The 27,344-nt window shown below is 46.7% G+C and overlaps 1 long non-coding RNA gene across 4 annotated transcripts in view; it reads right to left on the bottom strand.

Annotated features, from left to right (window-relative positions):
* Positions 1-27,344, bottom strand: part of LOC146855725 (uncharacterized) — a 211,582-nt gene that overhangs the window by 90,203 nt on the left and 94,035 nt on the right. For all 4 annotated transcript variants that reach the window (XR_014981378.1, XR_014981376.1, XR_014981377.1 and 1 more), the window contains one exon: positions 2,681-2,740. This is a non-coding gene — a long non-coding RNA (uncharacterized LOC146855725). The remainder of the gene's footprint in view (positions 1-2,680; positions 2,741-27,344) is intronic.

The raw sequence follows: 27,344 nt of genomic DNA, 5'->3' as shown, positions 1-27,344 counted from the left end.
TACACAAGTCCACACACATAGCAGCATAGATTGACTCAGTGCCACATAGTAGAAGCATAGACGGAGTGTAGCTAGCTACCGCGATTCAACAGACCTGTTGGATACTTCTCCAAGAATTACACATGGACATACCTGCAACACTTTGTCATAGAGCACCTAATGAAAATAAGGCAAGAGCATGTTATCCTTTACATGCCCAATAGTCTGAACCTAGATTTCCTTACAGATTGTTACCTAGAAGCACATCAACTGATGTGTACTCTATGCGATGAGTGTGTGCATACATGCTGTAGAACTCAGATAATTGAGTGTATTGAGCTGTATCTTTCAGGTAATTGACCAACAATTGTTCAATGGCAAGAAATCCTTGGGATACAGTATGGGTAACAGCAGCAGTTAGTGGGATGTGGAATGGCCTGTATGCTGACTACACAGTGCATACATGCCTGTGGTACTTGACATAGTGGCCCTATTCCGCACAAAAAACCACAAAGGAATGAGAATTTGTCTATTGTAGGGCAATGGGGATATGAGGGCATGAGTCAGGCATGTGACAGCATTGGCATGTGTGGACTGGTGACATGTCCCACTTTGACTCCTACCTATTCAGTATGCACTGAGGTAGGAATCATCACAGCTTGTGTGGACCAGCCCATGCAAGCACATGGCAACGTTGCCATGTGCTCGCATACACTAGCAATGTGCATCAGACAGCCAGATTGCAGTTCATACCTCCAAATCTATGTGCACATCCAATCAAGTGACAACATCCTATATCCCTCCATGTCATTTTGCCAATTGCTCCTCGGTCACCCCATCTAACATATATGCAGTACTCTGGGGTATGTTTATCTTTTATCTTTTTTGCATGTGAACATAAATGAAAAAATAATGGAATCTTTTTTTTTTTTTTTTAAATAAGAAAAAGACATAGAAATTGTAGTTTATATTGTGGATAGCCCCACAGAGCTGTTGTTAGCCTACACAAAAGTAATTTAGGTCTTGTGGGAGTCTTTTTTTATTTTCTCTTGTTTGCTCCTCCTTCTCCCAGACCTGAACGCAACCTTTAGGGGGTACCTTTGGACATTGATGGTACTCTGGGGTATGCAAGGGTACCCATGATGCTGGCTGATAGCTCCCATATAACATGATAAATGTGGGCTAAGGAATGAACCCAAGTGAGTCATTGGTCTGGACGATGGATTAACACACTCACTGTAACAAATGGGGATATGTCACTTGCCCACTGCTTTTGTTAGCATAAATATCACATTTCAGGGAGGCACGTCAGAAATATATATGCAGCATTTACACTAGTAAGGAATCTTGTTTTGGTGTCTCAAGTCTGTTCACATGAGCACCCAAATACATTGGAGTCAAAACTTTGGCAAAACGCTGAACAGTTACATGTATGGATCTGTGAACAAATGGCTGTTTGAGTGGCATTGATGTCTGACATGGCTTCAAGCATTTATACGGTACCAATTTTGGTATGGTGGAGGAACGTACTCTGCAGGCATGTGCATGGTATGATGTGAACACACAATAGGGGGCCAAATACATTTGAAAAGCTGTTCACTGTGCACATGCCAAAATTAAATGTGCTGTTGACAATTGGTAGTATTGTTTGGGATATGTGTTACACCCCAACCACACCTGTGTCCTGTGCAAATTTGGCCTTAGCAATACAAAGCCACCCTGTGTGGCTTTGCATGGCCTTATGGATATGAGGTAAGGCAAGGCACCGCAAAGCGCAGTGTTGCCTTACTCTACACCAAAAAGGCATTCCATGGGCATTGCTGTGGGTGTTCCCACTCAACACCCAATGGATTTTTGACACTGCCTCAGATTTACAACATCACGTAAACCTGGGCCAGGTCCCAAAATTACGCCTCCCCAGAACATGCATAACTAGGGGAAATGTTTACATTTTTCATTGTTTGTCCTCTTTCCATGTGTGCTGCATTCGGAACGCGCAAAACGCCTCTTGTGATTGTGTTTTGTGCAGGGAGGTGTCCCTTCCTGCACAGAAACAATGATACCAACAACACAGACACAGAAACAATGATACCAACAACACAAACACTCCTGCACCATGGTGCAAGGGTGCCTGCGTTGGCACTCGGCTGCTCATTGTACGTGGGAGTGGGCTGAAAGGACAGGAATGCACCGTACCTTGTTAATACGGTACTTTCCAGCCCTTTTGAATTGGCGTAGGGCAGTGCAGCAAAATGATTTGCAGTGCTGCCCTCTGCCAATTCTTCAAAAATGAGGCACAGCGTGTCGGGAAAATCGCAACCTATCCCATGCAACATTTCTATCACATATTTCGGGTAGCATGTTGTCACGTTCTGTCCATATTATGTGTAAGAGAGAGACATTTGAAGTAATAATAATAATTTGGTTTTTGGGCAGGTGATGGGACATATGTCATGACCATCCACACCATTGTTTGCACAAAATTAGCACCGCAGATACTGAGGCATCCATCATGTGTCCTGCATACATTGGGATTAATTTCACATAGCAATTTGGCACTGACCTTGCCCTACTTCTGTTGTGATTCTACACGTAAGGTAAAGCTTATTTCCACTGACTGATGATACCCCTTGCATATCTCACTGCAGCCATTGTTTTTGGAACACCTCACTCAGCACAGGAGCAATCAGTTGATACTCACTGGTAGCATGTGGATCGTTAAAGGTCGTCACCTCGCCAATGATGTATTGGTTTGGTCCACCTACAAAACAAAAAGATTGTACATTGCTCTGTGAATGCTGAACATGTATACTGGGCACATATGAAGCACAGTACATTGCCTTGACTAATGCCTGGTATTGTCAGTATGTTGGACTGGTAGCATTAGGCAAAGTTGGATCTCCCTAATGCTGGACCTAGGTAAGCCGTGTTGCAGTGTATTCACATTATACCAAGCACATCATGTATAAGGTGTGCAGAGTGCAGACGGTGTTCTAGACCAGCCTAGCTTGCAACATGGTGCAAGGGTGCCAGGATTAAATGGCTATGTCAACATGTCAATTTGATTGACCACACTTTGCATAGTATGACAATGCTGGGACTTTCTCACACATTCTTTACAAGGATACACACATCAGACAGTAACCATGCTTCTTTGTCTTCTTCACTTAGCTCCTTACATGTAACCAGTGCACTGCACATGAAAAATAATCAATCAAGGCACATACAGGCTCATGAAGGAATGTTTAGCATTTTTTGTAACAAACACATATGTGTGACATTTGCAGGGGAAACAAACACCCTGACCGACATGTGGCCTGATGACATGTGAGTGTGATCCTCTGCAAAATACATGTTGGGAGTCCTAAACAGTTCTGAGAAAGTAATGACCTAGCAGGCTAGGTGACAATACTCCCCGAACAGTGCCAGATGGGTCCCACATCACCTATGGGCCTCCACTGCACTGCATGGTATATTTTGACTGTTGTTATGCCCCTGTGAACATGCCCCAGTGGCATGTCCAGTGTATGTGATGGAGTTAGCCCGCATCATGCCATGGTAACCTATATACATATCTAGCCCTTTCGGAATGTAAACCATTTAAAGTAGTGTACGAAAGCCACACAGCTACTGGCTCATGGTATACAGGGACTTACCGGTAGCCCCAACAACTTCTATCCCTAGGTGATCCAGGAGATCGTGCTCCCAGCTGATGACATCTGGCCACCGGTGCTTGAGTTGGTGGATGGTCCGCTGGACACCAAATAATCGACTCATCTGAAACGCACCTTTTCCCACTGGTGCTGACTCTCACGGGTTGGGTAGCCTTAGCTAACCCTGTCTCCACTTCCGATCATGTTGGGCAGATACCTGAGTAACAGCCACAGCAGGCCCCCAAAATCATCAACCGTCAGGTTCTTGGCCCTGCCCCTGCTCGACATCTCACTACCCCCACTAGCCATCCTAAACCTAAAAACAGATACACTATCCCTTCCCCTACCCCTATAACTATAAACCCCTATTTAAACTAAAACCCCACAATACTCTACACAAAATACAATTACAAGACAAAAATGACAGTTTTGGGACACAACAGGGACAGCACAGACACCAACAAGACACCAAATGCTCCAGCAATCAACAAACACCTCCACCAGCCAGCAGAGACAAAAAGACTGTAAGTGAAAATGAAAGGAACTTTGCAGTTCCTGGTTTACAGCATGGCTGAGACATTGCATCATTTCCTGTGTGGATGTGTCATGTTTTTGACGTATGAGTCATGTTTCCTTCTAAAGCATGCTTTTTTTCTGACGCTTCGCTAGAGAAATAGCCAAGTTGCAAGTTGCACAATGCCCAATGCCTTGTTTTTGATGCTTTGGCATTGATGCATGGCTTCCGCCCCTACACTCTTTCCACTAAAATATCACGTTTTGTGCCACAGCATCACCTTCCTTACTAAAGCGTCACATTTATTGCTAAAAAGTCACCTTTCCTAGAAAAGTGTCAGCTTTCCTACTCAAGCATCACGTTTTGTGCTAAAGCTTCACTTTTCTAACAAAAACGTCATGTTTACTACTAAAAAGTCACTTTTCCGACTAGAATGTCACATTTCCTCATACAGCGTGTTTTTTTAGTGGCACGTCGCTAGGGAAATGGGTAAGTCACAAGTTACACGTAACACATGACAATGCACAGTGCATTATTTCTGACTCTTTGACATTGATGCCTGCCTTCCAACCTGTTTGTAAACCTTTGAGGGCTACTTCGAGTTGATGAGATGTGTGTATGTTGATGTTTCCTAGAACTGTGACATAAGCGCAAAGACAACCAACAGTTTCAAACATTTATTGTCATGTTGAACCTTTATAACATGTTGGTTAATGGTCCATTCCCGAATAAGTGGATCAAGTGAAGAAATGATGCACTGCATATGCGATTGCCAGCAGTGGTGTTTTGGATGTCTTCACTATCGGCCTCCTCCTCCATCAGACCCTGATGTTGTTGGTCCCCGTCCCAGGGAACATTAGTGCGCACACATATATTGTGCAGTATGGCACACACCAGTATTATTTTGCAACCATTGGGGGGAGTAGAGCGATCTACCACCTGAAATGTTCAGACAGCGGAACCTGGCCTCGAGCAGGCCAAAGGTCCACTCAACAGTACTCCGTGTCTTGATGAGGGCCTGGTTGTAGGCCTCAGCTCAGTCTGGAATCATTACCCTTGGCTGAAGCCCATATCCCTGGTCAGCTGAAAGTGAAAAGAAAGGCAACTTTCAATACTTTTGCTAACTGTTGCGATACATGCTAGGCCAAGTGTGTTATATGTAGTTACATTGTCATACAGATGTCTAACATTGGTTTCGCAATATGGGTTAGTCATTATTATTATTATTATTATTATTAATTCACATTTGATGGAGTGCATGGCTACCCTTAGTAATCCCAGCGCTGGTTGCAACTCGTAGCAGGATACAGTCTCAAGGCAGGCTCTGGTTGAGCCATGTTTTTAATTGCTTCTGAAATGAAAGATGATGGGTCATTGAACGGAGCTGGATCGGGAGCGTGTTCCATAGTCTTGTCGCATTGTAGGAGAACATACGGCCTCCGGCTCGTACTCTATTAACTTTAGGTACTGTTGCCAGGAATAACTTGGCTGATCTCAGGCTACGTGAGGGACGATGAAAGGCCATCAGAGCAAGATTGATTTTTGAGCCCGTACCCCATAGGGTTTTGTGCGCTATGCATAATGATTTGAACATTATGCGTTATTTCATTGGTAGCCAGTGCAATGCTTTCAGCGCCGGTTTTGCCGACTGTGCTCTGGGGATGTTGTGCAGCAGTCTAGCTGCGCAATTCTGCACAACCTGTAGTTTTCTTGTGGTGGCCTTTGGGTTACCCAGGTAGAGAGAGTTTCCATAGTCTAACTGGGACAGCACCAGTGCATGTACCACGATCCTACGCGCAGTTACAGGAAGCAGTGGCAAAAATGCCCACATTTGTCTGATAATGCCATAACAAGTAGCTGCTAATTGAACTGCTTGGTGGTCAAATTTAAGTGACCTATCTAACGATACTTCTAAGCTTTTGATCCTTTCTTTGGGTTTTGGAGGGTTGCCTAAACATTTGGGCCATTTCAGTGTAGGAGAAGTGGTATTATGATTACCAAGAATCATTATCTCCGTTTTGTCTCCGTTAAGCTTGAGATACGACTGGTCCATCCAAGTGGCCACCATTTCCAAGCAAGCTTCTAAGTTGGCTGGCACCTTCTTTAGGTGGTTTAGAGCTACCACTAGCTGTGTGTCGTCTGCATAGGTCACAATCTGGATCCCATATGGCAGGACTATCTCAGCAAGGGGTCTTAAATAAACATTGAAAAGGGTCGGGCTCAAAGAAGACCCCTGTGGGATTCCACACGTTAGAGCAGTGTTCTTCAAACTGTGGGGCGCTCCCCCCCCCAGGGGGGCACCGCACCATCTCAGGGGGGGCGCGCACTCCTCCCTAAAATCTCACCTTAGTTTGTTTCACACTGTCCCAATCGATAGGGGCATGACGTGCCCCTACTTTGGTAATTTGAAAGAAAACCACGAGCAGTTCACTTTCGGTTTCACAGAACAGGAGGCTCCGTGCCTCGCACTGCAGACAAACATTTCAGCTCTCGGAATTAACCATTTCGGATGGTTAGTTCGTCACACAAAGGAGGCAAAGTTGCTCTTTAAATTGTGTAAGTATGAGCATGAGATACACTCACGGTTTTATTGCAAAATTATAAAAGTGCCTATTCACAGTTGTCATCTTTCGTGCTTCTTTAACACATCATGTTCTCTGCAGGTCGGTTTGGCAACTCACTTGATAGGAATTCTTATTTTATACAGTTAATAATAACTTTTTCCTCTGAGCAGTTTTCTCTAAGCTGTGGGCAAATAGCATTCAGTGGGCAGATGCTCAAATGGCTCAGCAATTATAATATGGTGGGGGTGCAAAAGTTTTCACTTCCTCAAATTAACATGGGGTTTACATAGAAAAGATTTGCCATGCAGGATTCCGAAACCACTAAATAAAAAATACATCAAATTTTAATGGCGAAGCATTTTTTTCAACCATTCAGTGTTCATTCAGTTCGTGGTTTGGTGAATTTTCACTCAGTTCTTTTGGAGATGCAAGCAAAAATGTAATTCTCCATGGCAAGTGCCCGAACTACTTTTATATCTGATATGGATCACCATCACTGGAAAAACAATTATAATGCACCTCTCCTCCGTGGTCTTCAGCATATTGCGAGTGAGGAGGAGCAGGAGCAGGCCTCTCACTGTTTGCAATTTACACCTGGTCGCAGTGGCAGCTGGTAGTTCCACTTCTCTTTAGTTCGTAAAATCCTGTGGGCCCACTGGACCCGGGCACCGGGCAGCTCTCCAAGTGCCCTGTTTGTAACTGTGATCTGGGCACTGGGTCCACTCACTCCTCCACAGTTTACAGCACATGGAAGAAAACAATTTTATGATAGATATTTCTGTATAATAGGCTGAAAACAAATGGCTTAGGGGACAATTTTGTTTATTTTTTAGAGGTTTTATATAGCGCAAACTAGATTAGAAGATACCAGGTATCAGAGTGCTTTACATGAGCACCAGTTTCATTACACAAGGACACATTCATTGTTGTTAGGCACGGGGAGATTAAATGATTTGCCCAGAATCACAGGATGTTGAGCATCGTTGCTGAGACTCGAACCTGGTTCCCCAGCTTTGAGGTCGATCGCTCTAGCTGTAAAGCTACATCCTCTTCCTGGCTCATCCTACTGTGCGGTTTCACATCTGAAGTTCCCTCACATGACAGAGTGTAATCAATTAAGCGATTACCGTTTTATTTTTACTAAGTGAATGGAATTCAAGTAGAAATGCTACTGGGAGTCTCAGAAGGTAAATAAAAGAAAGCGAGAGCTATGAAGAAGTCCGTTCTCGTCAGTGACAAGGGTGACATGCTTTGAGCATATGACCCTGAACCTAAATATTCAATGTCTTTTTTTTTTAGCATTTAGATGTACAGATTGTGCCATCCTTATTTTGGGCCAGCAGCAAATGGCCAGTTATGTGAATTGCAAGTGTGGCTAGTTTGCACAATTTGCTGCTGTCGCATTTTGCTCCCAAATAGACGCTTTATCGTGATCCCGCAACAAAGTGCTTGGAAGGTTGGGTGTCTCCAGTCTTGCGAAAAGGCAGAACAGGGCGTTTTATGATGAGAAATTTTGGCAGCCTTCTCGTGCCTGTTTTGAACGGAAGGCTTTCTAGCAATGTATGCAACACACGCCTTATATATATTTTTCCCTTTAGGACCTCTGTAAAGTGCCACTTGTTGCCTGACTGTATAATGTCTGCACTTTATGCGGCATGCAATTATATAGCAATACAATCAGAAGCATAAAGGCAATGGACACAAATGATAACATGATTAACATTGCAGTGCATTAGCAGCTGTGGCAACTGGGCCGAGGGTTCTGGGGCAAAGGGCGATCTTACGAATAGTGCTTCCAACCAGTCCATTCCTGACCTGACTCCAAATGTGGGCAGTGCTTCCTTTTTATCGGAGGTGGCAGTGGTGGCCCTCGGTACTCATTTTTAGGGACCAATAATTATTTTTCAGCATCCAACTTTGGCCAATAGCAAGATAGAGCAAAGCAGAATAGGGTAAAAGAAAATGGACAAGAAAGCTGTGAAAACAGAGACAAAGGGATAAAGCAGGGATGAAAAACCACCTGCAAGAATGAGACAGAGGCAGGAAAAACAGGGTGGAGGAAGAAGGAGGTGTGTGTTGGTTTGTTGAAGACCTGGTGGTCCTGGGATACAGCTGCCCTGGCAAGAGCCAGCGCTGGCACAAGTGACATAATAAAAGCTTTGGCCCCTGCACTTTAAAAAACATTAAGCACTGCCTTTGGCATCCACCATAAACCCTTTCCGCCTCTAACAATCTTTTCTACTCTCTTGCTAGACCTACTCCCTGGAGGCTCACGCATCAGTTGTGGCTGGTGCAGGTAAGCGCGATGGGGTGGTGGAGTGCTGCGGGGGAACAGAATAGGTTTAATTTATTTATTTAATTTGAACTATTCTGTCATCTGTCGACTTCCCCGCCCTGCCACCGCCCCACCGTGCTTACATGCGACGGCCGCTGCTGCATTTACAGGCACTGTAATGCTGCCAGTTCACTGTGCAGCTGGACCCAGATCCATTTGATCACCACAAAGTCTGTTAGACAACATTGCTCTGAAGTAAAATAGGCAACATGATTCAGTTTTTATTAGTTCTATTTTTTTAAACATAAGCCTGACATGGTGTCCTAAACCCCCACTCAGGGCACAGGTCCTAAAAACACGAGTGGGGGGACTAATAAGAATGAGCAATGTGCATTGGTGTCAAATGACATCACAGGAAGGGATGTCGCCACCTCAATTGCTTTGGTAACGCTCAACAATGAGAAGGTGCAAAAACTAGTCTGGGACTCAGTGGCTCACTTCCATTCAAAATGTTTATGAAGAGGTTGGTAGGTATTTGCCTGACTTGAGGGTACTTACTTAGTAGGTGACGGGGCTGCTCCAGAGAACCCCGTCCGATTATGACTCAACTATATAAGTAAAACCCTAGTAAAAACAATATGCGTGCATTTTATCTTGGAAATCTTATATTTGAACTGTCTAATAAGCCTCTGTCATTTAACCACACCCACTCACAAACCTGCAGTTTACTAAACACTTGTACTACATTTAACATTATTTGTCGGATATGGCCTGGGCTATCCTAATGGTGGTCGATTATGAGGTGTACCAGATTCCAGAAATTTCTGTCAGGAGGTGGGGGGCCCGACATTTAAAAAAATTCAGCTTGGGGGGGCTCAACCTAAAAATGTTTGAAGACCTCTGTATTAGAGGAACCCTTCTTGAGGTGTGGTTGCCTTCAAAGACCTGATATGATCTATATTTTAGAAAGGATTTGATCCAGGAGAGGGCTTGTCCTGACACTCCTACCGTTTTGAGTCTATCAAAGAGAATGTTGTAGTTGACAGTATCAAAAGTGGAGCTCAGGTCAAGCAGGATGATCGCCACTGAGCCTCCCTGATCAAGGACTTTCCTTCATTCCTCCATTACTGCTAACAAGGCCATTTCTGTGCCGTGGTTGGGTCTGAAGCCTGTCTGGGAAGTTTGTAAAATCGAGTGGGATTCCAGGTAATCAGAGAGGATCTTATTTACGGGTTTCTCTAAAATGTTACTGGTCATGGGGAGGAGCGTTACTGACCGATAGTTGCTCCACAATTCAGGGTTGAGATTAGGTTTTTTTAATAGCGCTTTTACAATGGCATGTTTCCACATCCTGGGCACTTGGCCGGCGATTATGGAAAAATGTAGTACTTCCAATAGCACAGGTAGTATAACATCCTCTACCTTGTGCAACAGGTGCATAGGGGCTGCATCACAGGGGGATACTGATTTGATTTTAGTGAAAATTTGGGAAAGCGTGGCTGGGTCCAAAGTGGGAAAATCTTCTAGATGTGCGGATCGACCCCCTGAAATTTCTGATTCTGTGTCCTGGTTCTCGGGGCCAAAAGCTAGGGGAAATGTGTTGTAAATATCCAGAATTTTATTGTTAAAAAATTATGCTAGTTCCTTACAACGTTGAGGTGCAAATTCTGTAGATAATTCAGGTGAGGGACAGTTTGTCAGTTTTTTCGCTATTTGGGAAATTTTCCTCGGAGCGTTGGCTGCCACTTTGATTTTCTCCTCATAATATTGTGCCTGTGCTCTCTTAGTTTCTGTCTGATAAATTTTGATAGCTTCTCAGTATTTCAGTTTTTTCTCTGGGCTGTAATCTTTCCTCCAGGCCCTCTCTAGTTTTTTCCATTTTTGTTTAAATTCATGAACTTTAGAGGTGTACCATGGTGATCGTTTGTCCTTCGGTCTTTTTTTAATCCATTTGAGTGGTATAATGGAGTCCAGGGACGATTCAATCCATAGGTTAAAGTTGTCAGAGGCTATACTGGGGTCGGGGTCACCTAGAGGTTTAGAGTTCGATAAAGTTGTGGACCAGCACTCAGGCGAAAGTTTTGCCCATGCTCAGACCCAGCTCTTTGCAGGTTGAATGTTAGTAGTTGAAGTTGATGACTTCCAGTGCATTGGGATTACAAAGTGATCCGACCAAGGGACTGGGGAAGGACTATCTACTGAGAGCTTCCCATCATTCGAGAATACTGGATCTAGGATGTGGCCCTCATCATGCGTTGGGCTCGTGACTTTTTGTGTTAGTTGTAAGGCCTGTAAATTTTGGGCAATGCTCAGAGCGTGCGTTTTATTGGGGTCCTCTAAGTGCAAGTTAATGTCACCTAGAATAGTAAAGTTTGATGCGGTGCTTCCCAGTGTTGCATCAGTGTCTGTAAGGGATTCGACAAATGCCCCACACGGGCCCAGGGGGCGATATATCAGAATTCCTGAAATGAGCATGTGGGGGAGAAGGTGAGTGAGAATACCATACTTTCACAGTCTTGAATGGTATCGGCCTCGATGCGCCCCTTCACATGATCCTTAAAGATAATGGCAATCCCCCGCCCTTTCGTAAACCCTGATCTTTCCTTAAAATGTGATATCCTGGGGATAGTGCTTGTACCATATCAGATTACGCATCTTTATGCAGCCAGGTTTCTGTCAGGAACAGGGCATCCGTCTGTGTTCATCACTAAGTTATACGTTGATTTCTGAGGCATGTTTTGGCAAGGACCTACAAGTGAGGAAGAGCATTTTAAGCTCTGTCGTATTCTGCTTTATGGCATACCACTGCGGGGAGAAGACTAGCTTAAAAGGGCAGTTAGAACAAGCTCTGGGTCCAGTTATTAAACTAATCGAGTGCCTACATTTGTCTTTTTTTTTTTGTAAAACATGTTTATTGGCATTTTAGATTATTACATACATCACATCTTATATTGCTGATGGTGTTGACGTACAAGTGATCCCGCACGAGGACATAATACTGTGACATAAGAGCATGGGGTTTGAAGGTCGTTGAGCCCTTTCACTCTGTCTATTAATTGGCGATGACCCTCATGGGTCTGTGTCCATAGACAGGTAACCTTCACGCATGTCACTCGCCGCATCGTGCTGGGGCGGTGAGGTGCCTTGTCTCCCCGCACATGGGCTCGTAGGGGTTTTGAAATATCAGCCATATTTGAACCGTGAACAAACTTGGGGTAGAAAACTGGGATGCACTGTGTATTATGTTGTGATTACGTGTATGTGGACACCTGAGAACTGAACTATGGTGGGACATCATATTATAGTTGTGCCGAAGCGGATGGGGGGGAGGGACAACACTAAAAGCTGTCTGCATGAGGGTGTGGTGATGGGTCGTTGGCAGCCAGCAGGTCTGGCCCGTTGGGTGTTTGGGCCCGCTGCATACCCTCCCGAGCATCCTCTGGGGCTATAAGGGCCCCGGGGGAGCCACCCCCTCACGTTTCCGCCACTGTCGCCATTTCTTGTGTAAAGGAGTGAAGTAGCATGGCCCATGGAAGGGAGATTGTATGTTTGCGTATTCCCTGGACTGTCTCCCCTCGTAGCATTCCCTCTTCCGCGGCGCCCCATTTCTTGACTGCACCCACCCAGGCCGCCAGGGGGGGGCTTCTGGTGCCTTCCAGTGCATAGTTATGCACCGTTTGGCCAGGAGGAGCACTAAGGAGGCAAAGTGCATTTCTACTCTCATGTGCTTGTGACGCTTACAGATACCAAGGGCGCTAGCTTCCCATGTGTAGAGGTCCTGTAGTCCCGTGACCGTTCCAAAAAATGAGGCAGTGGGCTCCTGACATCTAGGGCAGGCGAAGGAACCATCAGGGAAATACTTCTGGAGTTTTTCAGGAGTGAGATATGCCCGATGCAGGATATGCTGTAGTGATGATCGTTATCTACCTATGTACAACGCTAAGTTAGCATAACCGCGTTAGATGTTAGAAAGCCATCTTGCCGCATTTGCTGCTTTTGCACCCGACACTGTAGTCACATGTTATTAGAATTGAGAAATGCTTACTCGACTTTGCTTCACATGAGAACTGTCTGTTGTTAACATCTTAAACAGTGAATAGCGACCTTGGTCTGTACACAGTGTAAGAGAAACAGTCTGGATCGCTAGACTGTGCATGTTGTTGAGTTCAGGTTGATCGGCCCACTAGTTTAGCCATAACACGCACGCAGCTGCAAATACCTGAAAGTCGAATGCTTTTAATATTGCAGTGTTGCATGTTTTTCAACACATTCGGAAGAAGAGCGTTCCTAGGAGCAGAGCATAGCTGATCCTGTGATGTGAACTCTCTGCGCTAATCTATACGGTATGGGGTTCTCCATTCAAGCCTAGAGACCTTTTATTAGTCTAATAATACTATTAGTGTGTTAGAGAAAGGAAGGTGGCCTAGAGCCACTGTCATTTTATTATGATTGCTCCTTTCATTTTCTATGGTATTGTAACTATGCTGATGGTTTTGATTTTAATCGTTTGTCTGCTAATGTTAGCCAAACTGCTGCATATTAGGACACGAGGTTTATAAAATAAACTCTTTAAACTTTTCCCGTGTCTCTGTTTATTCTGTTGTGGACTGGTACGAGAATAATTACGAAAAGGGGTTTCTGATTCCCACCATTCCTGAGAAATATACTAAGTCGCTTGTTCCGGGTTGTCTATACATTGGGACCGCCAAGCTAAATCTCGGATAACGAATGGGACACTGATGCTGGCCGGATAGGGGTTCTGGGTTCTGAGGTGAGTTTTTGGTACACCGCAATTCACTGAGGGCCTGGGTTCCTGCGCATAGTTCTGCGCATAAGCAGAATCCCTGCAACATGGCGCACCTAACGTTTGGTCTATTGATTTGAGACGCCTTAGTAGAGCTTGTATTGGTCCACAACACCCTCACTCTGGTTTCCGGATAACGGGAGTGACGGTTTAACCTACCTGTGTTTCGACTAAATAGGTTCATTCAAGCTTGATCATTAAAAAGGTTATTGAATCTGAACCCTAGTGCTACTGATTTATTGTAGATTTACTGTTGGAGTCCTAATGGCGGTCGAAATACCGGCTCATAGCCGGGCACCCCTGAAACATCATCTGGCGAACTATGGGGTGCCAGACGATGGTATGGCTGTGATTTTTGTAGTAGGTGCCGATGCGTTGTTCCCGTTTGAGTTGTTCTACTCTTGGGTTACTCTGCCGGCGGTGAGTGAGGATGATGATACATACCACAGTTACACTCCCACGGCACTACCAGCCAACTATACGCCGTATAGGACTCAGGAAATTCCTATTTCTGCCTGGCAGCATAACATTTGGTTTAATGGCACCCTTTCCCATGCGGTTACTCCGGCGAGAATGGGCCCTTTGTCAATCCCAGGGGCCACATGGCCGGTGTTGGCCGGATATACGCCTCATCCCCGCTACCTGCAGGTAACGGTGGATCAGTTGCGTGTACTGCACACTGCCCTTATTACAGTACATAGGGCTCTAGTGCAGTATGTGTCGCGGAACGTGCAGGTGGTCGCTACTGCTGTTGCGGGACAACCGACGGACCACCACGCGGTGGTTATTAGTCCTGTTATGGTCAATTCGGTGGTGGGCAAGCGACCCCAAAATAGGGATGATTTCCCTTATTGGCTTGCTGAGAAATTTGATCAAATAGAAGCGGTTTATCCGTGTACATCTCCTGTGGAGAAGCACAGGATCCTTACCATAGCTTTGCCTAAAGACTTAGTCCCAGATATGGCGGATTGAGAAAACTGGGGTAAGGTCTTTGCAGCGACATACGCGAAATGCTTTGGCACTCCGTCTCTGTCGGTACTGCCCTCCGTGATTAAACGTGTTCAAGAGAATCATGGTGCGGAGGCTGCTATTGAATTGGGAATGCGGCTTGTCGGTGTGTTTGATGTGGTTGCTACCATGATTATGGGTAACCTCAAAGGAGATGCTATGCAATTCCAAGTGCCTAATAAATTAGACGCAGTGAACGAAGACGACAAGCCGAGGGAATTCGCGAAAATTATCGCGAACGCCTATAGACAGGTTGGTCGTAGCGCCTTAGGTGTTAAACCAACTGTGAAGAATCCTGATTCGATACAGCAGACGAAGACAAACTCTGGTAAGGACGATCGCCCTAATTTTCCAAAACAAAGTTGGAGGGCGAAAAAGCAGGAAAAGCAGCAACAGAAACAGGGGTCCTGTCCTGCCTCTCCAGTTCAGTCAAGTAGTGAGCGCACTTATGATCTGCGTGATCGTGCTACTATAAAGTCACCTGATCGATTTCAGGTTTCTGACCAACGTTCTCCTCGTTCTTCACAGGAAACATCGGCTTCACAGTCCGGTGGCGGAGGCGCTGGCAAAAGTCGGGGTACGTCACAGCAACGGGAGCAGTCCCGACCGGCTGACGGCAAAGGCAAGCAAGAAGACTCTGCACGTCAACGACCCCCGTTTCAGAAGAAGAAAGTTGCTGCACTGACAGCGAGGTATGCCTCAGATGGTACGGACGCAGCTTCGGAACCTAACATGGGCGCTAACGCTGCTGGACAGCGCGGCGGAAGTTACAGTAGTGCGACAAGCACTGCGTCCATATCTGGTGGCGACAGCAACTGATATATTTGTGAATATTGAAACTGCTGACACTCGTGTGTCTCCCCCTGACAGACTATATAATATAATCCCACATATTGAGGGTGATATACAACGCACAATTCAAGGGGTTTTTGGGGATAATCTGACCACTACCTATGATATTCTGTTGGCGGAGGCAGATTGGCCCCCGGCTTTCGTTTTAGCTGCTCCTAGAGGGGAGGAGGTAATCCTCCCGTCCTTTGCGCACACAGTGCCTAGGGTCCTAGCTGATAAGTATGCCGGGGAATGGGCTCAGGTGCAAGCGCCTGCGTTGTATCGAACTCAAGTGGGCTGGGATAAATTGTCCCCTGGCCATGAGATTCCGTTGCGGACTACGCCCCAGCCACAACCCCAATACCCCATGCGTCGCGAAGCTAGATCTCACGTAGCGTCGATCCTTGAACAATTGGAATATCAGGGAGTAATCGAAACATGTGTGTCACCTATGAATAATCCCTTATTTACTGTGACGAAGCCTGATGGGTCGTACCGCCTAGTTTTGGATTACCGGCACCTTAACTCTCATTGCCGGACCTGTGCAGTACAGAATACCCACAGTTCGGCTCTCGTCGATAGTCTCGTGAGAAAAAGGTTCAAAACCACACTTGACATTTCCAACGGCTTTTACAGCCATAACCTGTCCTCTCTTAGTAGTGAGTGGACGGCTTTCATCTCTGGTGGCAAACAAAAACAATTCAAAAGATTACCAATGGGCTATAAGAACAGCCCGGGAGTCTTTGCCGCTCGCGTGGTCTCCCTCTTAGAGGGTATAGACCCAGATGCGTACTCGTACGTGGATGACATTTATCTCACGGATGACGAGTTAGACCCGCATCTCCGACGCGTTGACCGCATTATTGTTTTGTTTGCAGACTTCGGGTACAAATTCAATTTTGCGAAGTCGCATATTGCAGAGTATACAGTGTTGTTCTTGGGGTACGAACTCAACCATGAAGGTCGAGGATTGGCTCCGCACTTTCTAGAGAAGTGCGCATGCCTCCGTGCTCCTACTTCACTAAAGAAATTACAATCCCTGCTGGGTTTTCTGAATTTCGGTCGAACTTACATCCCGGATTATGCCCAGCGTATCAAGCCGCTTTACGCCTTGGTACAACCTACTTTTTCCAAATCCTGTTGGCTGCCTGAGCATTCAGCTATATTGCAGTTATTGCAAGCTGATCTTCTTGCTACTAAAGTGCTTACTGACACGTGATAACCACACTAACCTGGTCATAAGAATAGTGCCCGGCGCAGTTGGTTTCACATACTTAACGTTCAATGAGGGCGACACCGTCCCCATTGCTTACAAATCTCACTTGTACACTTCAGCTGAACTGCGTTTTTCCGCTGTCGAGAAGGTTCTGACAGCAGTGCAGATGGCGATTCTGAAATAACGAGCGCTGTCGCAAGGGAAACGCATGTTGGTGGTGACACCCTATCCTGCCCTAGAGGCAGTGACGAAAGCGAGTGTACCGATTTCTAAAGCTTTGCATCCAAGGTGGATACAATGGGCCACTTCCTTGACATTGCCGGACGTCACTTTTATCTTTGATGCGGCACTTCAGACTCAGGAGTTTTTGCAGTATGAATACGTTCATCCGGCTCCTCTGTCCTTGCGCCCGCTCGAGGATTACCATTGTGTCATATACACTGACGGGTCTGCGCAACCTGCAATTGGATCAAAGCACGCCTATTCAGCGGCTTGCGCAATAGTAGTCGGTACTTTCGTAAATGGTGAATTCCTGTCCGATGTCGTGCACACGCAGTCATTGGGTGATTGTACCGCTCAGTTGGCGGAGCTTCGTGCTCTGGTGCTTGCACTGGAGTTTGCTGATCCCCGAGTCACTACTCTTATAGTGAGTGACTCCTTTTACTGTGTTCAGTCTTACAACGACAATCTGCATTTTTGGTCTCAGAATGACTATCGTGATTCCAAGGGCAGCACTATTAAGCATAAACTGCTTTGGGTTCGAGTGGCAGATCTTAAAGACCGTCTGCCTCTCGTGAATGTTATTCACACTCTTGGTCACCAATGCGTTGGTGTCCATGCTGTCGGCAACAGCTTAGCTGACGAGGCAGCAAAAACAGCAGTGGCCACATACTTAGTAGCAGCAGTTACAAGTTCCAAAAGTAAGATTGATGATGACATCTTGGCAGCTATTGCTGCTACAGAGCAGGGCACGAAGCCGCCGAAAGGTTTCCCTGCTCGTTACCATTATCACTTAAGTCCTGATAACGTCCCATTAGTGAGGATTAATGACGTTGGTGACAGATTGATTTCCAATGCGGACTGAAGACCGTCTTTGATATTAGCAGCCCACGAGGGCATGGCGTCCGCGCATGCCGGCGTTGCGGCTACTGTATCTTTGCTACAACAACGCTACTGGTGGTGCGGTTTGTACAAACAAGCCAGAGCTTATGTTCTTAATTGTGACATTTGCCAGCAGATTAAACCTTCTTCTGCGGCGCGCCCACCACAAACTCAGTTGTACATATCTAGTAAACCATTGGGTTGTGTTTATTTACATCACTGCGGTCCTTTTACCTCTGATACTGCTTTCAAATACATCTTGGTTGCAGTGGATTCGTGCACACGTTTTCTGTGGGTATGGCCACAAAGGAGTGCTGATTCTCGCACTGTCATAAAGGATTTGCGTGTCTTTGTTGGAAGTTTTGCGTGTGGTACCTTTCATTCTGATCAGGGCCCGGCGTTCGCCTCTAAGGCATACAAAGAGGCCATGAGAAATTTGGGGGTCCAAGTCAAGTTTTCGTCTCCATACCGGCCTGAGGGCAATAGTGTGGTGGAGTGAATGAACCGTGACTTAAAGCAATCTTTGACAGCCCTAGTTTTGGGTACTGGCCGGAACTGGCTTGCCCACTTATATGACGTGCAACGTGCACTTAATAATCTCCCTAGAAGGTCTCTGGGTGGGCGGACCCCATACATGATGCTCTTTGGTGTTCGAATGTTTGTTCCAGACCTTGATGGTCTAGACATGGCGGCGTCAGCCGCACCCTTTGACGTAGATGAACACTGTGCTGTATTGCAGACTCTACAAGAAGCCAGAAACAGTCTAGCGAAGGAACACATACCCTCCTTATCTGAAGCTGAAGTTCAGATTCCGGTAGTCGGCTGGCTACCCCGGGTTGGTGATCTGGTCCGTGAGAAGGTGGAGAACAAGAAGGAGTTCGGCCCCTCTTATCGTGCACCAGTTCCAGTGCTTGGAGTGCAGGGTACAAGAACTGTCATTTTACCTCCTCTTCCTGGTCGAAAGGATAACAGGTACATTTCGATTGACAATGTCAAACTACAACGAGTGGCCGATTCTTCTTAGTATGACTCCGGCGGTTTCCTGCCCTTCGATGCTGAGAAATTCTGTTGTGACCCGAGCTTCTGACATAGTGCCTGATGTTGCCATCGAGATGCATGCCGTTACTGGTCCCTTGTTGCCACAAACACCTAGTGGCGTGATTGAAGAAGTTGAGTATGCTTTTCCTGCGGATGTTACCTTGCCTGTTTTACAATCCACCACAGTTGCCCTCTCACATGACTCGTTTGATTCTCATCAATGAATTCCATTGCCCCGTCCAAAGTTTCGATTTTTGTGGCTTGGTTCAAAAGACATTTTACGTTTGGCTGGTGCTCATATGTGTATTTTTGTTTATGTCCATTGGCTTTGTGGTGGTGTTTTTTAGACTTATCAATGGACACTACCTGAATGAACGGTCTACAATTCGACTAAATGATGGAACATTGGCCCCCCACTCCTCATCACACATAATGAAGAGGGACTAGACTTTTGTGAACATTACTGCCTGGCCGGTTTGTGATGGGATCGCTTGGGATGCCGTTTCAAATTCATGGCCCCACTGAAGTGATTAATGTGCCAAATGTATTTCGTGTTTCTATGGGTGATGTCGTGAAGCAGAACATTCACTCGGATGATTGGGATGTTCAAGCCATAGAAGCGCTGTTTTCTGATTTAAAATATTATGCTGCTTTTGATGCTGAGGATTTGTATTTAGATACTGCTAATTATGATGAACAATTTTGTTATCAACATTATGGCACACATTTCCTGCACAAAGCAAATACATTTAGAAATTTTGTAAATTATACACAATGGGAACATTGTCCCGCCCCTAGGATGGGCAGCTCTGCGAAGTTAGTGGAAAAATTCACTTATTTTTCTGATTTTAGTGTAGTCTATCCGGCCTCCTTTTATTTTAAGGTTGCGCCTGAGGCTGCTTCTAAAGTTAGACTGACACACACCAAATTATTGTATTCCAAGTCCTGTATGGACGAGTTGGCAATTGGCGGGTATGATCTATGAAAAGCTACAATCGATCTTAAATCGGTTTGGGGCTCCGAACGATGGCAAGTACAGGGAACAGAGGCATTGCATCGTGCCTGTCTCATCCCGAATCATGTTATTTTTGAATTCCTTTATTTTTCAGACAACCTGTTTTGGATTGGCTACGTCTAAAAAATTAAATTCTCCCTCCATGCCGGATCTGGGTGCTTATCCCAATTGGGGTAATCATACGGATCTATCCCTTGATATGTTGCAGGCACAGGTTTCCAACACGTCTTTCAATATTTCAAACTTGAATCCGAAGGGTTGGTTGGTGTAGCAAACGAGTTCGGACTCCTGTCAGCATAGGTTTCTGGATTTGAAGCAGGGGTATACACAGGTTCGTGTGGTCCCCCGTTTTGAATCCTCTCACACAGTAACTACCTACTCAGTAGGGAAGTTATGCCAGTCTTGGCTGCAACATTCCACTTTAGCGTCTGTTAAACTGCATTTAGCTCGATTAAATGACAAAATAGATTTGAATGATTTTGTTAAGGGTCCTGCTGTTGGCAGACCCAAGCGATGGGTGTATGCTGTTTATAACGAGGTTTGGAAGTTGTCCCAAATTGAGGCTGCTTCCAGATTACGTGCAATTGATCAAGCCAATATGGAAAAAGTATTGGCTGTTATAGATAATAGCATTAACACCCTGTCTTCCAGAATCTATACTTTAGATAATATTGTTTCATCTGTGGTAGACACTGTGCAGGATGATTTGTCTGTATTGTATCATGGTCAGAACCAATTGCGGTCTATTATGCAGTTTGCATGGACATTGCAAACGTTGAAGGCAGGGAAAGTCCCTTGGGATTACATGAATACTTCATCTTTATTCCTTCCCTTTAATTTAACTGCGAAACAGCAATTCATGTCCATGAAAGATGCTACATATTCATTGCTGCACATTGAAAAATTAGAACCTTTGCCTTTCTCTGTTGCTGAATTGAATTATGCCGTGTGGCTAGTACATGGGTTGATCACTTTACCGTTTCCCCTATTCAAGTTTAGTTCGTGCATGAAACATTATGCTTTAGGCAGGTACGAACAGTTGGGTACTGCCTTCCTGCATGAAGTCTGGTCGCTCCCTTTCACATACAGATGTGTGAGGGACGGCAAGGAGGTTTACTTGAAAGGTGAAGAGTACACTTCCGCACCGGATCACTCTGTTGTGTGTAGGCACATTCAATTGCATGGTGCATGTAATGTCCATGCCCCTAATTTAGCTTGCGTCCTGAAAGGGATTCCGGTGCCCGTTATTACTCCATCTTTCACGCTGCTTGCTAACGGTAGTTATTTGCTGTTAAATAATGAAGCTTGCTGTGGGATGCTAGTGGGAATTCCCTACATCGTGACTGTATCACAGAGGGTAGTTTGCTGTAATAACGTCCTTTTCCCACCCCCGCATGGCCGGCTGGATGTATCCATATGGCCTTCAATTCCAACCTTGAAATCGGAGTTCAACAAGATGAGCAGAATAAGGGCTCTATTGTCTCAGAAAGAAGTCGCTTTAACTTCGTCCCGGGAAACATTTGTCCTTCACGTGGCTAACACGCGCACTGAGGTGCAAGCGCTTTTGAATACTGATCTCCCACTCCATTTTGGGACCTTGATTAATACTATCTTTAATGCCTCATCCACAAGTGGCATAGCTCATTTTTTTTAAATCGTGGGCTCCGGCCTCGTGACCTCTTTTCAAACTATTTTTGGAGTGATCGCGGCCTTTTTTCATTCTATTTTTTCCAGTGTCTTCGGAGGTCTGCCTTTACTTCTTGCCCTCGTGGCTGGAATACTATTGTTGATCTGTGCCTTGCGCTATGGATGCACAACTTGCGTGGCATGACAACATGTCCCGGCTGCACCATCTTCGTAACCAGATGATTGAATTCTATGGCGCCTTACCGCTGGCGACTCTGAGTGCAGCCTATGGATTGTCCTTTCGGTTTGCCTACTTTACTTGTGTGCAGCCTGTCTTTCATTGCCTAGATTGTCCGTTCCAATGGGCTCTGGATTTGTGTCTGTCAAACCCGGTGTCTCCTGATCCGGATTATGTTCGGCTTATGAGCCCTTAGTGGCCCACGAGTTGGACTGTTCTGGTGTCGGGATTATGGCCTGTGCTGCAGCGCATGGAGTTCTTGGTAATTGGGACATCGGAGCGGCGGCGATTGACTTCTTGACGAACAGTTACCTTGAGGTGCACCCCGGTTGTCCTCGCCAGGTGCTGGAGGCTCCGGTGGTTGAAGAACATGTCTGTTCTTTCCCCGTCCTGAACTGGATGGCAGATACTTTTGCGGAACATTCCAATGATTTCCTCTTGGAAGCAGTGGAAACGTATTGTGCATACACTTTGATGGATTGACTTTTGAACTTCCTTTCGGTCCTCAGTCCATCATCGATTTTTAGTTAACTACATGGTTTTTGTTTTCTTTCTCTCTACGTTTTAACTTTTTCCATGGATTTTTTTTTTCTCTTCGAACTTTTACACTTCCCTGATGTGGACTTATAGTTCGTGCCCTTGGTTCCGTTCTATCGAACTTGAACTCTGCGTTCTTGCTAGTGCGCCCCTAGTGGTTAGTGGTCCGATCATGGGGGGGATGTAGTGATGATCGTTATCTACCTATGTACAACGCTAAGTTAGCATAACCGCGTTAGATGTTAGAAAGCCATCTTGCCGCTTTTGCTGCTTTTGCACCCGACACTGTAGTCACATGTTATTAGAATTGAGAAATGCTTACTCGACTTTGCTTCACATGAGAACTGTCTGTTGTTAACATCTTAAACAGTGAATAGCGACCTTGGTCTGTACACAGTGTAACAGAAACAGTCTGGATCGCTAGACGGTGCATGTTGTTGAGTTCAGGTTGATCGGCCCACTAGTTTAGCCATAACACGCACGCAGCTGCAAATACCTGAAAGTCGAATGCTTTTAATATTGCAGAGTTGCATGTTTTTCAACACATTCGGAAGAAGAGCGTTCCTAGGAGCAGAGCATAGCTGATCCTGTGATGTGAACTTTCTGAGCTGATCTATACGGTATGGGGTTCCCCATTCAAGCCTAGAGACCTTTTATTAGTCTAATAATACTATTAGTGTGTTAGAGAAAGGAAGGTGGCCTAGAGCCACTGTCATTTTATTATGATTGCTGCTTTCATTTTCTATGGTATTGTAACTATGCTGATGGTTTTGATTTTAATCGTTTGTCTGCTAATGTTAGCCAAACTGCTGCATATTAGGACACGAGGTTTATAAAATAAACTCTTTAAACTTTTCCCGTGTCTCTGTTTATTCTGTTGTGGACTGGTACGAGAATAATTACGAAAAGGTGTTTCAGATTCCCACCATTCCTGAGAAATATACTAAGTCGCTTGTTCCGGGTTGTCTATACATTGGGACCGCCGAGCTAAATCTCGGATAACGAATGGGACACTGATGCTGGCCGGATAGGGGTTCTGGGTTCTGAGGTGAGTTTTTGGTACACCGCAATTCACTGAGGGCCTGGGTTCCTGCGCATAGTTCTGCGCATAAGCAGAATCCCTGCAACAATGCAATTATATGTTTTTGAAGCGGTAGTTGCGGGATACCTTCTTGGTGTATGCTAGTGCTTTGTCCCAGTCCCTATCATGTACAGGCCTGTGAAAGTCGGTTTCCCATTGTTCCCTGAGGGATGCGAGTGTGAGCTGCTTGAGGGATCTATGGCTTTATATATCCAAGTAACTAGGTGTCTCCCTGGGCCCATCTGTAGGATTGCGTGGAGGACCGGATGTGTAGGGGGCTCTACATCAATTGTGCGCCAATGTTTATGGCAGTCATTTAAGAGCTGCCTGTGCAGCAAGAACTGTCCTCTAGGGAGCTCAAAGTCATTCACGAGTGCCTCAAATGTCTGCAGTTGTCCGTCAAAATAGAGCGACCTAACGTCCGTCAGGGCGTGTTCCGTCCATATGTGCAGCATTCTCTCCGTGTAGTGTGTGCGACCTTTGGGAAGCCCTACCAACGTCAGGAGAGGGGAGTACGGAGGCGCCGCGCGATGCATTCTGTGGATGCGTGTGAGACAGGTGCACGCCGTCATCAGCTGGAGTGGCTTGGTCGGGGGGGCGCAACTCTTGGTAGTAGCATGCGATGGATGGCAGGAGTTTGAAGCTGTCCAGCCGTGGTGACCAGTTCCCTCTGCACCCGGCCCGCTGTCCAACGGGACACCCATTGTAATTGGGTGGCCAGGAAGTAAGCCTTGAAGGATGGCGCAGCAAGCCCTCCTTGGTCGAGAGGTAACTGCAATTTTGCCAGGGTGATGCGCCTGCGGCCAGAGCCCCAGATAAGGGTCCCTAGCAGGACATCTAGTTCGCTGAACAACGAGCGGGGGGGGATCACTGCGAGGTTGGAGAAGAGATATAGGAGTCTTGGGACTAGGATCATTTTGACGATCGCTATCTTGCCCGTGACAGCTAGTGAGAGATCTTTTCAGAAGTGTATAAATGATCTGATGCCCGCCATCAGCTTTCGATAGTTACCCACATAGATGTTCTGCGGTGTATGATACAGTGGAACTCCCAGATACAGTACTGCCTGGGGGCTCCATGAAAGGTCCACGTTACCTAGCCTCAGCTGGCACTGGGGCATTGCCTGTACCAAGGGCTAGACGGTGGACTTGGACCAGTTAACTCTGAGTCCAGACATTTCCTCAAAGTCTTGCAAAATCCGTAGCATAGGGGTGAGGTCTGCTGCAATATCCAGGACATATACGAGGACATCATCGGCGTATAGTGACACAGAATGGGTGGAATTGGCAATAGGGATTCCCCACTCCTCACCCGCGGCACGGAGAGAGGCTGCCAAGGGCTCCATTGCCATGGTGAAAAGTAGGGGGGAGAGCGGGCAGCCCTGCCGGGTGCCGTGACGGACCGAGAAGGGGGAGGAGATGAGGGGGCCTATTCTCACTCTGGAGGTGGGCGTGGAGTATATGAGCCTAGTATATGCCTGGAGCCGAGGTCCTATTCCCATATGTTGCAAGACCCGAAATAAGTATGCCCAAGAGAGGGTGTCAAAGGCTTTTTCCAGATCCAGGACCAGACACGCCGCATGAGGGAAACGGTCATGAATCTGGTCCTGTACATGGAACAGCCGCCGGATATTGTAGGAAGTGTTGCTGCCTGGCACAAATCCATTTTGATCCGGATGGATCAACTGCGAAAGGACCGTGGCGTATCTATTCGCCAGGATCTTCCCCTAGATTTTATAGTCCGCTTGCAATAGGGTTATGGGTCGGTACGAGCCCAGTTGGTGGGGGTCCCTGTCCGGTAGGAGAAGAGACACTATAACCGATTCACACATGGATTGGGGTAAGATGCCTTCATCAAGAGCCGCTCGGAATTGCCTCTCTAGTTGGGGGACCAATTGGGATGCGAAGGTGCGGTAAAATTCTAGTGGAAGGCCGTCCAATCTGGGGGCCTTGTGGGTAGCTAACGCCTTCATGGCGTGCCTGATTTCCGTCGCTCGGATGGGGTCGTCAAGGTCTCGGCGGGTGTCACGGTCTATCTGGGGCAGCTGGTGTCGCGTCAGGAATTGGGAGAGGGCCTCCTCAGACATCTGAGCAGGGCTAGCGTATAATTATGTGAAATGCTCTCGAAAGGCATGCAGGATTGAGTTTTGGGAGTATAATAGGATGCCTCGAGTATTGCGGATGGCCGTGATTGGCGGGAGGGCCGAATCTTGCTTGACTAGCCACGCCAGTAACGTGCCTGCCCTGTCACCTTCTTTGTGAGCACGTGCCGTGTATGCCGCAAAGTTATACCTGCGCAAGCTTACTAACGCCTCTTCATATGATGTTTTTGCGGCAGCAATTTGGGCCGGGGTGGCTTTGTCTGGGTCCGTCTCTTTTGGAAGAGTGGCCAGTGCTTGTTCTGTGCTTTTTATGTCACGCTTCAAGACTTGACGGACTCCTATGATGTGTCGAATACATGTGCCCCGTATGACTACTTTAAAGGCGTCCCATTCTGTCGCACGCGTGGTGGCAGTGTCAGTGTTCTCTTGGAAGTACTGGCTGATATGGTCCGTCTGAGTTTGTTTGAAAACTGGGTCGTCAAGACATTCCCTGGGGAGACGCCATGTAGGGACAGGGGGGGTGGCGGGCGCCAGCGCCAGCGCATCGTGAGTGTGTGAGCGTCATGGTCTGATATGGTTCTGCCCAGGTAGTCCATATCTGAAATGAGAGGCAGGATAGCGGGGGAGCAAAGGAAACTGTCCAAGCGCACTCTGAGGTCATGTGGCACTGAGGGGAACGAGTGAAGTCTAGTGGTGGGGTTCCGAGTGCGCCAGGCATCTGTGAGGGACCAATGGCGCGTCCATGTTGCGAATCGCTTTGCCTGCGCCACTATGGGAGATGTCGGATGGGGTGGGTGGGATCCATCCCGTGTTATGTTTTGTACACAGTTGTAATCCCCTCCTAAGACCCAGGGGACTTGTGTGTATGTGCTCAGTGGGGTGGAAAGTGTGTCCCAAAATTTACTTTGGTCAACATTGGGCCCATATATACTCCCCAATAGTACTGTTTGGCCGTCCAGTCGTCCCTGCAAGAGAACGTATCGGCCCTCTGGATCAACGGTGTGGGACTGTTCCTGAATGGAATGCCGGGACATACCCATATAAGGGTGCCTCGAGCAAAGGCCGAATACGTAGTAGCACATATGATTCCCCTCCATCGCTTACGCAGCTTCGTCACTTCCCCTGCCGTAAGGTGCGTTTCTTGCAATAGCGCAATTTGCGCGTGATGGCGCTTGATGTAAGCATAGACTGAGTACCATTTATGCGCGGTGTGCATTCCACGCACGTTCAGTGTAAGGATGGTGACGGTGCTGGTTTGTGCCATCGGTGTAAGTGTATGGTACGTAGGGATGTGGGGGGCCCTGAACCCCCCTCAAGGTCTTGAGCTCTAAGCTGTCCCTCCAATGTCTGTCCTACTATGGCGTCCGTGCAGCTACTCATCGGCATATTAACGGGGACACAGTGCAGTGTGGGCGTGCCCAGTGGGGGGGGGGGAACTGGGGTGGAGCAAAACACGGCCCCAATGCAGGGGACCCATCGACAAAAGCGATACGTCCAAACTAGCTCTCAGTTGGTGTGAGAGCGGCAACACGTTGTGGGGTGGCTGCCTATGTCTGCGCGGTATCTCTGCTTGTGGGCTATGCGCTCAAGTTAATGACTCCTCGCTGGTCTGCTTGAGTGGACAAAGGGCTGACCAGGTCTAAGGTGGCGTGTGGGCACGCGTGCAGTGAGATCACTCGTGCCGGTGCCTATGAGGCATCTCCTCCCCCCGGTACTTTCTTCAGGTTACGAATGTCCATTTATATCAGGTCATCAGCTGATCG

The sequence above is a fragment of the Triturus cristatus genome, chromosome 4_1 (genome assembly GCF_964204655.1).
Source record: "Triturus cristatus chromosome 4_1, aTriCri1.1, whole genome shotgun sequence".
Taxonomy (NCBI): Eukaryota; Metazoa; Chordata; class Amphibia; order Caudata; family Salamandridae; genus Triturus; species Triturus cristatus.
The sequence above is the reverse complement of the archived record's forward strand: the minus strand, read 5'-3'. Positions and strand labels throughout refer to the sequence as shown.